The following is a 15,042-nucleotide window of genomic DNA, read 5'->3' on the forward strand; positions in this document are numbered from 1 at the left end:
CAGGGCTGATCTCCTTCAGAATGGACTGTTTGGATCTCCTTGTAGTCCAAGGGACTCTCAAGAGTCTTCTCCAACACCACAGTTCAAAAGCATCAGTTCTTCAGTGCTCAGCCTTCTTCACAGTCCAACTCTCACATCCATACATGACCACAGGAAAAACGAAAGGCTTGACTAGATGGACCTTAGTCAGCAAAGTAATGTCTCTGCTTTTCAACATGCTATCTAGGTTGGTCATAACTTTCCTTCCAAGGAGTAAGCGTCTTTTAATTTTATGGCTGCAGTCACCATCTGCAGTGATTTTGGAGCCCCCAAAAATAAAGTCTGACACTGTTTCCAGTGTTTCCCCATCTATTTCCCATGAAGTGATGGACCGGATGCCATGATCTTCATCTTCTGAATGTTGAGCTTTAAGCCAACTTTTTCACTCTCCTCTTTCACTTTCATCAAGAGGCTTTTTAGTTCCTCTTCACTTTCTGCCATAAGGGTGGTGTCATCTGCATATCTGAGGTTATTGATATTTCTGTCATTGCAATTGGGTAATAAGGGGACCCTATATCACAGAAACTCATGTTGATGCTTACATGACTGACTGAACAACATGTGGAAGTTTATATTTGTCCATATATGACACTGCCTGCCATGGAAGAAGTATTGCAAGATAATGACAAAGTTAAATTTTTGCCTCGAGTGGAACAAACACTGTTAACTATCATGAAATAGCCCTTTAATTCTTCTCACATACTGAAATATATTTATCTTATTTGGTCTGGTTTTCAAATTTCAAATATACATCACTGGACTGAGCAGCCTAAAATTTCTATCACATTTTGAAACACAAGTGCTTCTCTTCCCTACAGTCTATGTTGCACTTTTTGAAGAGATTCTCATTCTCTGTCCTAAGTTAAAATTACTTGTTGTCAGGGCTTCCCTAGACTCAGTGCTCTCATTGCCATGGACCTGAGTTTGAACCCTGGTTGGGGAACTAAGGTCCACCATGCTGTGTGGTCAGCCAAAAAATAAATAAAAGGTCAGTAATAAATAACTGGTCTAAAACTTTTTTTAAAAGTACATGTTGCTATTAAATAAGAAACTAAGCTTCCCTATTGAGTGTTAGATTCTTGGCATGACTTATAAAGCATCCAGTCACATGTAAAACCGTAACTCGAAAGTCATGGAGAACAAAAATTCTGCAAAAACATGAGAATACTGTAATTCCAATAATATATTTCTCAAGGTTATTATAACCTTTATATCAAACCAGATATCAAACCTTCTATATTTATCCATATAGAAGGATAAATAACTGTTCAGGTTAATTTTATTTTTGTAGACAAAACTCATAAAACTATACACAGTCAACTCTAAATGTGCATTTTAAATATATATATTTACACACACACATATATGGCTTTTATTATCACTCAAATGTAAAAAAGGTTAGTATCTGAAAGTTTATTATTATGATGCACTCAATTATTTGACTAAAGAAGTAAAACAATATAAGTGAAATAAATTCAGAAAAGCAGTGCTTAAAATTTTACACTTAATTTGAATTCAGTGTAAAAATTAAGAAAGACACTGCCTAAAATTTCATTTTTACTTTCAAAAAGTTTTAGAGAAACAAAAATTTAAGAGCATTTAAATAATATGAGAAGATTAGCTAATAAAAAATAGTACATATCATATTCAATGGAAAGAATATTTAGAAACAGTTTATTTGAGATAGAGAACAAATGAAGAACACACATCCTCTCTACTATCATTTAATAATTATATAAGAGATGGTCAAAACAAAACAAAAACGATAAAAAAAAATGGTAATATCTGACATTTGGAAAGGAGGATATAATGGAATAATTATTCCAAGATGACGCAGTATCCTCAAAAACCAAAAATTTAGTAGAACTTTTTGAAAATTTCCACAACATTGTAAAAAGCAAAATCAATAAATCAAGGAAATTCCTCTACACCATCAAAAATTAATTCAAAAAATGTAACAGAAAAGATTACACTTTACAAGAGCAACAAAAACTTCACAAGAACAACAAAAACACAGGAATCAACTTAATCAAATACACAAATATAATTATGGGGAAAGTTCATAAATTCTATAAATATGTGAAGATATTCACAATAAATGGATAGATGCCAAATTGCTGATATGAAAAACTTAAGAATATAAAGAGATTAACTTTCCACAGTGAAATTTCAGTCAAATTTTAACAGGTTTTGGTGATAGTGGGGAACTAATAGAAAAGACACATTTTTGTCAATACAGAAAACAAGGGCTTTGTAAGAAGGAAGAGCAAAATCAGATTCACCTACATACTAAACATTCTGGTAATTAAAATTTGTCACCAAACATTTGGAAATTAAACAGAAAAACTAGTTCTATCCTATGATCACCTACACTTCATAACTGGTAACAACTACACATCATGATGTGGAGTTTAATTTTTTTTTTTTTTCAAATGAGATTCTTCAGCTCTCTCAGTAACCCAGTGAACAATCCAATATTTTATAAACTCCATTTCTACTCAACTCAGCCTGAGTCACCTTACATTGCTTAAAATTAAGAAACCTGATTAACAAAATAACTAGTAATGAATCATACAAATTGGCTGCTGCTGCCGCTAAGTCGCTTCAGTCGTGTCCGACCCTGTGCGACCCCATAGATGGCAGCCCACCAGGCTCCCCCGTCCCTGGGATTCTCCAGGCAAGAACACTGGAGTGGGTTGCCATTTCCTTCTCTAATGCGTGACAGTGAAAGTGAAAGTGAAGTCGCTCAGTCATGTCCGACCTTTAGCGACCCCGTGGACTGCAGCCCACCAGGCTCCTCCATCCATGGGATTTTCCGGGCAAGAGTACTGGAATGGGGTGCCATTGCCTTCTCTGACAAATTGGCTAGAAAGAGACAAAAAGTTAATAAAATAAAATTTTGAAAATAGCTATTAAGCTTTAAATTTTTTGCAGCAAGTTCATTTATGTCTGTCACTTTCCAGTGTAATTAATGTTAGCCTGGGCTATATAATCCACAGCTTTCTCCAAGCTTAAATGTATATATATATAAACATATGGGTTTTATTTACAAAGCATCATACAACTGGTATATCTCTGGAATTTTATTTCAGAGCTGTATATTTTACACATCCTTTTTTGTCAGCTGTATAGTGATTCATAGTATGGTTGTATCAAGATTAATTCAATTTTTCTTTCTTCCCTTGTTGATACTGAAACTGTATCCTGTGATTTTGTTTTGCCTTTTGTGTTTGTTTCTTTTTTAATTTGAGATGGAGGAGGCAGAAAAATTAGTGCTGCCATAAACATTCTGGCACAGATGCCAGAGCCTTTCTAGAGCATTTATTTTCAGAAATGTACTTACTGCATCATGCCAATCAATGAGACAAAACAAAGCATAGAAAGAAAAAATTTGTACTCTCCTCCTACCCTTTCACTAATTGGTATGACTATATACACATTTTATTTTAGGAAGAGAAATATTAAATATATCTTGTTCTTAATAAAAGACTATGATCCATTTTTTAACCTGGATCAATATTTAATTGTTTAATATGAAGCAAGTTGTATGTTAATAAGAATAATTATAATTTCACAGTGATGGATTTTTCCACCAGGATTTGCTAATTCAGTTTATGGCCAACGCATGAAAAAAAACAACCATATTATGTTACTGAAACCTCACTATTCAGTAAATAGGAATTGATAGGTCTAGCATCTGCAAGGGAATTTGCACTCTGTCTTTGCTAAATGTTGTAAAGACTTTCACTTCCTCATTTTAAACAGCTTTTGTGCCATAAATGGTTATCAAAGATTTATCCAGCATGTATACAGCTCATAGAGCTATACATTTAAATGAAGTTTGAGGGACCTCCAGCCCTTCCACATAGTCTTTTCCCTTCAAAGACTCCAAATATTGTTCACAGTTCTCCAGGCATACCTCTTACATGCTCACTTTTCTATTAAGATAGAGTATCTTCCTTGTTTTATTTATTTATTTATTTTGGAGGGACTGGTTCATTATTTCAAAAAAACATTTATCAATTTTCTGTATCAAAACAATTACACTGTTGCTTTTTCTTTCTCCCAGTCAGCCCCCTAAAAGACCACACCAAAGAGAATACATTTTAAGCCTATTAAGCTATAAAATGCACACATGACAGACCTCACTGAAACCTCATCAAAAAGTGGAAATTGAGTAGGGAAGAAACTTTATAAGATCAGCACACTGCCAACCCACAGACCATAATGGCCTCTCAGAGCCAGTGGGGTAACCAGTGTGCCCCAACCCCAAATAACACAAAATTTAAAAACAATTTTGTACATAAATTTCAAGATTTCTGTAGCACTAACCAATGCACAATGAGATGGCACTTTTAGAGATAGCAGCTTCAGACCCAGAAAAGGGTGATATGAGTTTTACATGGCTGAATCAGTGGCAAAACATATTTTTTTCCCTTTTTTTCAAGAAGACACTTTCCTCATTTTTAGTTTGTTTTTCTCTTCTAGATTCACTTCCATCTGGTAACTTTTCTAAGGCTGAGTGCTGCTTAAAACAGGCTCACTATAACCAATGCCCTTGATGGCTTTCAGAACTGAACAATACCACCCAGGCCAATGGTGCAGACTCCTGATATTCCAAAAGCCCTCAAACCAGAGCTGCTGAGGGATGGGTGCTGTCCCTAAGCTTATGTCCTGTTTTGTCTTCTGATCCTGGAACTAATGATTTTGGTACTGTAATTCTAGGAAAACTTTCAAGAGATTGGCTCCATCAATGCCTGTTCTAACCTCTTCCTTTAGGGTCAACACAAATTCAATGAGACTAGTGAGGGAATTTAGCGTACCCCCTAGCAACTTGCCTTTTGGGTTATATGGAAATAATACAAACTTCGCTCCTCTTTCAGTCTCAGTTACAGCACAACTTTGTATTTATCACAAAAAGGTGTAGATGTGTTAGTTTCATTTCCTTGAAGCACCCTATAACATTAGCTAAAGTTTTTATTGAAATAAATTTATTTCTTTGGTTGGTTGATTGGCTGTTAGATTATTTTAGTAAAAGATCTTGCAACTATTCGACAATAGAGACGTTGACAGTGAAGTCTTAATGGCTATGATTGTGTAACTTCACATGACTATTTACTTTATGATAATTATGACACATACTCTCTAAACCATTAGGGTATATAAACATTCATCGACTGTAGGTTTTAGGAAACATTCTCAGGCTTATTTTTATATGACATGTTCTGCTAAAGTAATATTTCCAACTAAAAATTATCAGAAATATTGTGTTCAATTATAAGCCAACTTTGACTTTCATAGACTATTTCATTCTGAGAACACAAATGCAATAAGTGAAAAATGGTAAATACAAAGCAAGGCAAAGCAGAATGGTACCATTTGACAAATTAAACATGAATAATTTATCTATCTACCCATCTGACCTGCTAACCACAAGTCTGAATAATTTTAAGAAAATATTCAGACTGAACAGAGAATTTTCACCAAGTTTCTTAAAAAAAAAAAAAAAAACAAAAACCTGCCATTGGCAAAGAGAAAGAGAGTAAGGAAAGAACAAAAAAAGAAAGGGAAGGAGAAGTTTCTGAGAAGAAGAAAATAAGTGATATCATTAGTATTTGCAACACTTTATGGTTCTCATCTTTCTCTGTATTTCACTGTTCTGTAGTTTCCTTTCATTTTAAACTTTGATTTAGTTTATCATGTTCATTTCAATCTGATTTCTATGTTTCTACCTAGTTCAACTATAAAATCTTATGTCATGAAGATAACTTTTTAGTTTGTTGCTTGTAACTAATTACTTCTGAGTCTAAAATGTCCCTTTAAGGTTATATCTTCTGGCTTTAATACTTACTTGATAGTAATTATTCAATGCATATCTTCTTCATTATTTGTACCTGAAATAAATATTGTTCACTTTTCCCATGCCAATAAGTTCAAAATTTCCTAAAGTGATAAATATGTATCCATAAATACATAAATGTATATCCATACATAAATACATAAAATGCTGTCAGCTTGTTTCATCAACAAAAATTTGGCCTCACTATTCTTCCTGACTACAATGGATGGTATATTTTAGCAATAACTATGATGCTTTTCCCTATACATTGCAAAAGTGAGCTAAAGTCCCATCTCTTTTTGATTTAGTCATGAGGCATCATAACAAATTAAAGATAATCATTCACCAGCATGAAGTTTGCTATTTACCTCTTGTAAAATGGATTTGTTCTCAAATACACATAGAATTATTTTTTCTGGAATGCAAATTTATAGATATGTCTTATAAAAAATAAAATTTCAGCTATGAAGTTGGTAAGGGAAATTGGAATTATCAAGTATTTACAATTTCTATAAAAATTTGAATTTAATTATACTAATGATGCTAATATGATTTAAATATAATTACACTTGCATGACCTTAAATTTCTGCATGATTAGCCTATTTAATCAACAGAATCTGCAGTTGCATTAAAATATTTAATTCATTCTTTGTGATTATTATAATTTGCTATAAATGTAATGAAAGGAAAGAAAAGAAACATATTTCAAAACCAAACTTCATTAATGTATCTTCTCAGTTCTCGCAGATTCCTCTTCCTATTTCCATAAAAAAACATTGACATATTATTGCAAATGTTGGTTGACTCTTCCATTCAAAAACCTATTTTGCATTTTATTTACACTGAATTCAATAAGATCTTACATGGATTCTGTGACTAGGTAAGAAGAATAAATGAAAGAAGTAGTGTAAATATTGATGACCCCTCATTCTCACCACTTATTCTCTTTTTTTAAGACATTAAGAATGGCTTCTGCCAATATGTAATTTTATGTATAAAACTCAGAGGATAAAAAATTAATGTAGGAATCAGACTCACTGACCATATGAATTGAGAAAAATTCAATGGACTTCCCGAGTATATTATTTCAAACTGATACATCAAAGACAATCATGGAGAAGGTCAAATTTAAAAGTTATGTGAGAATTGGACTGTGTGAAAGCTGAGTGCCAAAGAATTGATGCTTTTGAACTGTGGTGTTGGAGAAGACTCTTGAGAGTCCCTTGGACTGCAAGGAGATCCAACCAGTCCATCCTAAAGGAGATCAGTCCTGGGTGTTCATTGGAAGGAGAAATGCTGAAGCTGAAACTCCAATACTTTGGCCAACTCATGCGAAGAGGTGACTCATTGTAAAAGACCCTGATGCTGGGAGGGATTGGGGGCAGGAGGAGAAGGGGATGACAGAGGATGAGATGGCTGGATGGCATCACCAACTCGATGGACATGAGTTTTGGTAAACTCCGGGAGGTGGTGATGGACAGGGAGGCCTGGCGCTCTGTGATTCATGGGGTCACAAAGACTTGGACATGACTGAGCAATTGAACTGAACTGAACTGAGGGTAAATTAAAAAGCAATTAAATAATATAAAGTTTTAAAATAATGTTAAGACAATTCTAGCCTAGAGTCTTACAGTCTCATTTGATGAGGTGATCTAGGAACTCATTAATTAAATAGAATTTGCTCTATGATTATAAGTAAATTTCACTAATAATGAAATAGTTATTTTAAATACCAAAATCTTTTCTTTATTGAGTACTTAATATGATACAGGCATCATTTTTATCAAAATAGAGATATCAATATAGATATAAAAGAATGACTACTGCTCAGAAATATTTCATTTTCACATGCGGTAGAAATAATATTCTTTTTCAAAGGGTTAAATCACAATTTGATTGTAATATTTTAATATTACATCTTGGTAAATGACCAAAATAAAAACAAAAAACAATATTCAACTTAATCAAATAACTAGATGTAAAGTGCAGGACTAGGGGTTTACTCATAGCTCAGTCAGTAAAGAATCTGCCTTCAATTCAGTAGATCCAGGCTCAATTCCCAGGTCAGGAAGATCCCCTAGAGAAGGGAATGGCAACCCACTCCAGTATTCTTGCTTGGAGAATCCCATGGACAGAGGAGCCTTGCAGGATACAGTCCATGGGGTTGCAAGAGTGGGACACAACTTAGTGACTAAATCACCAAAGTTTATGCCTGGTTAAAGAATTTAGCATCTTTCTATAAACGTGAGTTCTGGTTGCAAGATATGGAAGTAGAAAATTGGGGCATCAAGAAAAAAGGCTGGATTATCTTTGGGAGAGTCATAAACTAGTCTTGTGAATATAGTATAAGAAGTTTGAACTTTAAAAGTACTGTGTGTGTGTTAGTCACTCAGTTGTGTCTGACTCTTTGCAACCCTATGGATCATAGCCTGCCAGGCCTCTCTGTCCATGGGATTCTCCAGGCAAGAATACTGGAGTTGGGGTGCCATTCCCTTTTCCAGGGGATCTTTCTGACCCTGGAATCAAACCCAGGTCTCCTGCATCACAAGCAGATTTTTACCATCTGAGCTACCTAGGAAGCCTGTGAGGAGCTGTCAAAAGTCTTTGATCAAGGAATTGATAGAATAACTTGTGCCAGGATGATAAAATTTGAAGTAAGTTGTGACACTTCCTAGAGTCAATAATATTATCTGATAAGTGCTGTAAATATTACTTCATTTAGCTGATAGGAATAGATTATATTCAAGAAAGAGTTGAATATAGGATAAAATAGAAGGATATGGGAAGAGAAATTATTCCTGTTTTTATTAATTTAAAAGTAAGAATTAAATTAATATTATTTTCATTGTTAGTATGGCTATTTTGACATTCAGTTCAGTTCAGTTCAGTCGCTCAGTGGTGTCTGACTCTTTGTGACCCCATGAATCGCAGTTCGCCAGGCCTCCCTGTCCATCACCAACACCCAGAGTTCATTCAAACTCATGTCTGTCAAGTCAGTGATGTCATCCAGCCATCTCATCCTCTGTCGTCCCCTTCTCCTCCTGCCCCCAATACCTCCCAGCATCAGAGTCTGTTCCAATGAGTCAACTCTTTGCATGAGGTGGCCAAAGTACTGGAGTTTCAGCTTTAGCATCATTCCTTCCAAAGAAATCCCAGGGCTGATCTCCTTCAGAATGGACTGGGTGGATCTCCTTGCAGTCCAAGGGACTCTCAAGAGTCTTCTCCAACACCACAGTTCAAAAGCAGCAATTCTTCAGTGCTCAGCTTTCTTCTCAGTCCAACTCTCACATCCATACATGACCACTGGAAAAACCATAGCCTTGACTAGACGGACCTTTGTTGGCAAAGTAATGTCTCTGTTTTCCAATATGCTATCTAGGTTGGTCATAACTTTTCTTCCAAGGAGTAAGCATCTTTTAATTTCATGGCTGCAGTCACCATCTGCAGTGATTTTAGAGCCCATTAGCCTGCATGATTATACATGAAATTAGCATACAGATATAAAGGGACATTACTCTTACTTGAATGAAATATCCTTAAGACTAGAAATATTATTTTCTTTGCTGTTTTATCCTCAGCATCTATAGTGCATTTTATGCAACACATACAATATTTGTTTAATAAATGAAAGCATCCCCAATCTGCCATACTTTCTTTTCAAATTGCTATTGAATATGCCCTTTGTAGTCATAAAAGAAGCCATATGATTAACTAAACTCTGTGGGATGGTGACATGGTAGACCTGAGAAAATCCTAGGCATGGGAATCCAAGTCCTGAATTTGAGTCCCAGCTACCCTTCTCACCAGCTCTATGACTTTGGACAAGTCTCTGTAGGCTATGACACCCTGAAGTGAACATGATGAAGTATTTAAAAAAATAACTAGCAAGTTTCCTCACATGGAGAAGCTTAATAATAAAAATGGATATATGGATACACAGAATAAAAGACAAAAATCATTTAATGTGATTATCATTCCAAAAGCATTGTGAAGCATGCACCATCTTATCCTCATTTTACAGATTAAAGAAACTGGGATCTACAGAAGTGGGATCAAAGATATTATTAACTGTTTTCATTTAAAATTTATAATCCTATGAAGTACATCATTGTATATGGATACCATAGAATATACTATTTTAGTCATTCATTTGTTCATTTACTCACATATTCAGCAATATTTTACTGAATGATTTTTTTTTCTGTGCTAGGCACAGGACTAACCACATATAAAAAAATTAACACATAGATTTAAATTGAAGAATTACTTCATATTTCAACGTGTTTAAAGATTGAGTAAAGGTTGGGAAGGAAATAGCATGATATCTGGTATTCCTTCCATGATTTCCTTGTATTTTTTGTTCAGACTACTTACTGTTGCAATGTTGAATTATTAGGTTAAAACTGTGGCTGAATTGAAGTCTTTGGATGAAAGTTCCAATTTTTAAGTTTAAACTAGAAGCTAAAGCTGAATTAACCTGTTCCGACAAGACCGGTAATTGATAACTTGGGCATTAACTGGATGAATGATTCAGATGGATTGCAAAGTAGCCAGAATACTTTCTCATTCTAGAGATTTGATTTAGAATCTGACTTACCTATTTAGCACTAAATCATCAACTGAGCACTAGAGAAAGTTCTCATGAAATAACCATAGCTTATTATGAAATGTCTAAGAAGTTTGGAGACAATCTTCAATTAAATTGATTATGCATTTGTTGTATTCTAACATGGACCACAGTTCAAACTGACTATATTTCCTTACTTTTTAAATATCATGAAGTTTACATAAGTTCAGAGAATCACTTCCACAAAACTGGAAAACTTCATCATTGAAAAATAGCATATGGTTTCCTCTGATTTAAAAGCAAAAGTGAAAGCTGAGATGATCAATTTCTGTCATCTATAGTAGCTAGGATATGATAACAAACACAAATCCTCCACCCACATAATAATATCAAAATCAGAGGAACTTGTAAAAAACTGTACAGTAACTATGAATACCACTATAGTACAAGTTCCATAGGTAAGCAGGTAATGTGTTCTTGGCCTTCTGACACTGTCTAGGTACCCCCTAAATTCTCCAGTGTGCTTCTGTGTTGTGGGAACATTTCATTTGCTCAAAGAATAGACATTTCTTTACTAATTAACCTATATTTGTACACTTAATACGTGCATGTGTCCTTGACACTACAATATTTTATATAAAAGTTATCTTTGGGATTATTTCTTAAACTGTACATAAATGTCCCCCAAGAATGTCTAAAGTCACATAGTGATGCCATAGTACAGAAAAGCGTGAAGCATAAATGAAGATTTTAATATTATAGTCTATTTTTTCAATCTTCTTTTTTGGGTGAAACTCTGATCTGAGACGCGTTTCCCAGGTGGCACTAGAGGTAAAGAACTTACCTGCCAATGGAGGTAGACAGGTAGACCTAAGAGATGTGGGTTTGATCCTTGGGTCAGGAAGATCCCCTGGAGAAGGGCATGATGACCCACTCCAGTATTCTTGCCTGGAGAATCCCATGGACAGAGGAACCTGGCAGACTACAGTCCATAGGATCGCAAAGACTCAGACATGACTGAAGTGACTTAGCATAAATTCACTGATCTGAGAAGTTATCTTTATCTGCAAAGTGAGGATAAACTAGCGCATGCATGGTGATTTTGCTCATACTAGGTGGTTTTGTTTAGCTTCAGCTGTCATGCAGCATGTCAGAAACTGAACTATAGACTCTTGGTTTTCATCCTACTTTATTTGCTGCCAACTTCTACTTTCAGTGACAAGGGGCCTTAGAACTTTATGCTTGGCTTTTTTTTCCCTTCACTATTTTAAATTCTTCCCAGATCAGAAGTTTTCAAACTTTCTTTGACTGTGACCCAAGGTAAGAAACACATTTTACATTGTGATCTGTTGTACATAAATATATGAATTCATAATTGAAACAAAAACATAAAAAAATTATTCTCACTTAAATGTGATAAAATCTTGCATTTTCTACTTTATTCATCTAAAAAATCCCAGTTAACATCCCCAAAACTGATCTCCCAATGCTTTAATGATCCATAATATGCATTGTTGTACTTAAATGCATTATATTTACCTGAAATCTAACATGTAACAAACTGAACCAACTATACCTATCCACCATGTCTCCCCTCATATTCATCCCCTTTCTTCCCCAATCTTTGCTGTTCTACTTAAGGGCATCAACATTCTTCCTGATGCTCAAAAGGAGATATTATATTATCCTTGATTCTACACTTTCTTTCAGCCTTCTGTATCTATATTAAACATGGTGGTGGTGGTGGTTTAATCACTAAGACATGTCGGACTCTTGTGACCCATGGGATTTTTCCAGACAAGAATACTGGAGTGGGTTGCCATTCCCTCTCCAGGAGATTTTCCCAACCCAGGAATGAAACCCATGTCTACTGTATTACAGGCAGATTCTTTACCAACTGAGTTGTGAGGGAAGCCCTATGGTAAACATAATACTTCTAAAATAGATCATAAGCTGGCCCACTTCTCAGTCTCCACATCTTCCATCCTAATCCAACTCAAGCCATCAGCTCCTAGAGTAACTACCTATCTTTCTGCTTTTACGTGTAGACTCTCTATAATCTACCTATTCCCTTTTATATAAAATATCCATGCAAAGAGGACATGAAATCTATCTTATCCCTAGAGCAAAGAAATCACTCAAGCCACTCAGAAGTACGTTGGGAATTTAGAGGATATGCAAAGAATCCAACTCAGTCATACTTCTCTTTCTTTCCCAGAGTCTTCCCATAGCACTTAGAATAACGTCAACTTACCTTTCTATTTTAATCTCCTAATGTTTTCTTCCTTGATTAACTCAGCAGAATACTAGCTTCTTTCTGGTTCTACTTTGAATGAGCTAAACTCATTCATGCCTCAGGACTTCTGCCCTTGCAGTCATGTTTTGTGGGAAGATCTCTAGAGGCTCTGCAAAGATGACTGTTTTCTTACTCAGACTCATGACAAAGTTCCCTTTTCAGAAAGATCTTTCTTAAATATTTTAGAAAGATCTTAAAAAGATCTAATAAAGAATAGAGTAGGTCTAATAAAGATAGGGTAGATCTAATAGAGTAGATCTTAATAAAGATATTAAGATCTTTCTTAAATATTTAAATATTTACAAGTTTTTACCCTATTGTAAATTTTAATCTTCTTTGTATATTTAACTATTTGAGATTATATTATTGATTTATTTTTACTTATTTTATGTACTTATATTACATGTCTCAGTACTAGAATGTAAGTTTTAAGAGAACAGAAATTTGAACTAGATTTTTAAAATAATTTCCTTTCCTCTTTCAATCAAGAGAAGATTTAAGAAAGCTTATGCACAACTTAGAAGATGCTTATATTTGTCTAAGGTGGAGGGTGATGTAGTTCTGGAATACCTCTTCTCCCAAGTTTTTCAAGAGTTTTCTAATGCATTTGAAGTCCAGTTGAAGGAAGAGTTTTTTATGTAACTTCCTGCCGTCTCAATCTTCTTTTTGTTGTCCTGATTTTGTTAAACAATGCTAACTGACTAACAGTAATTAAATTGGGTATTTGTATAACTCTTTGGTACTTTTACATTGGACACCATGCTGTCATAAGGATCCATGTCCATTCATGTCTGGCTCTGGCTCTTCACCTCTTCTCTCTCTGCTCCCATCAGAAATAAAGCACATAGTCTTTTATAGTAGGAGCTGCTTCTTCAGATAGACATTATTTCTGGAGAGGGTAGGAGGCAAGGGGATTTACTGTAAAGATTATTCTGGGCCAAATAAATTCCTCTTGACCAATAATACTTATAGGGTTGGATGGTGCCAATTCTGAAAAAAAAAAAAATTGAGAAAATTGCATTAATGTTTGAGAATCAGCGGAAAATAGAACCTTTATCAAGGAGTTATAGCATAAAAGAAGACACAGCAAGTGACAGATGATTTTTAAAGTCATTAAAATCAAAGCAAAAAGCAAAATTCTAAATATAAAGATAAGAAGATAGCATTTTAAAGTTTTATTGCTTTTCATAAAGAGAGACTCATGACTAAATATACCAGGCAAATGATATGCTTATCCCTTTGAAATTAAATGTTTTGTGTGGCCTAGAAGGAAATTAGTGATTAAATAATTTTATCTTCTTCTTAAAAATACAGATGAGGGAAGACCCCTTATTATTTTCTAGTTTATACTTTGGAGCATTTTAAGCAAAAAGAAAGAAAGGAAAAGAAATACCTTCCATCTCAGAAAAGGTGTCCCCATTGAAATTCTTGTTCTCTCTGTGCCCACGTCCGGGTTTTCTTCTAGAGATTCCCCTTCCCAGTGATACTCCACTGCCACTTCTACTTTCTGGTTACATATGTCTACGTCTGAAGACAGAATTGATGCTACTATATTGAGAAGAATTTATACTGGCACTTGCACCCTGAATTTTTTCTTTTCTTGAACCGTATTTTATTTTCAATTTAGTAGCTCCTGAGGATGAGTGGATATTTCTCCACCATGACAAAAAGTAGCAGCAATTTAGTAGAGAAGATAGTGGTACATTCAGAGTAAAAAAAAAAAAAAAAATGTTTGTTTCCCTCCAAAGGCTGCTTCCTTCAAGGGGGAGAATTAATTGCCTTGAACTTTAAGTTGATTTCATTGTAATGAGGTTTGAACCATTCTTATCATTTTATGCTGGCTTCTAGAATAAATTTTGAGCAGCTCTGTGGCATGGGGATTGTTATGGGGTATCAGGTCAAGCTGTTTGGATTTGAATCTCCACTGAATCATTTATTATTTCTGTCTTTTGAGAAGCTATGGAATTGCTCTAGGTTGATATATTTTTCCTTCTGTAAAATGGAAATAATGATAGTACTTGCCTCATAAGTATGCCATGAAGAGTTAAGACATGCATTTTATGGTAAACATTTAATAAATGTTAGCCATTATTATTCGGAGAAGGCAATGGCAACCCACTCCAGTACTCTTGCCTGGAAAATCCCATGGATGGAGAAGCGTGGTGGGCTGCAGTCTATGGGGTTGCTAAGAGTCGGACACGACTGAGCGACTTCACTTTCACTTTTCACTTTCATGCATTGGAGAAGGAAATGGCAACCCACTCCAGTGTTCTTGCCTGGAGAATCCCAGGGACGGGGGT

This window comes from Oryx dammah, unplaced genomic scaffold (assembly GCF_014754425.2).
Source record: "Oryx dammah isolate SB20612 unplaced genomic scaffold, SCBI_Odam_1.1 HiC_scaffold_14, whole genome shotgun sequence".
Taxonomy (NCBI): domain Eukaryota; kingdom Metazoa; phylum Chordata; class Mammalia; order Artiodactyla; family Bovidae; genus Oryx; species Oryx dammah.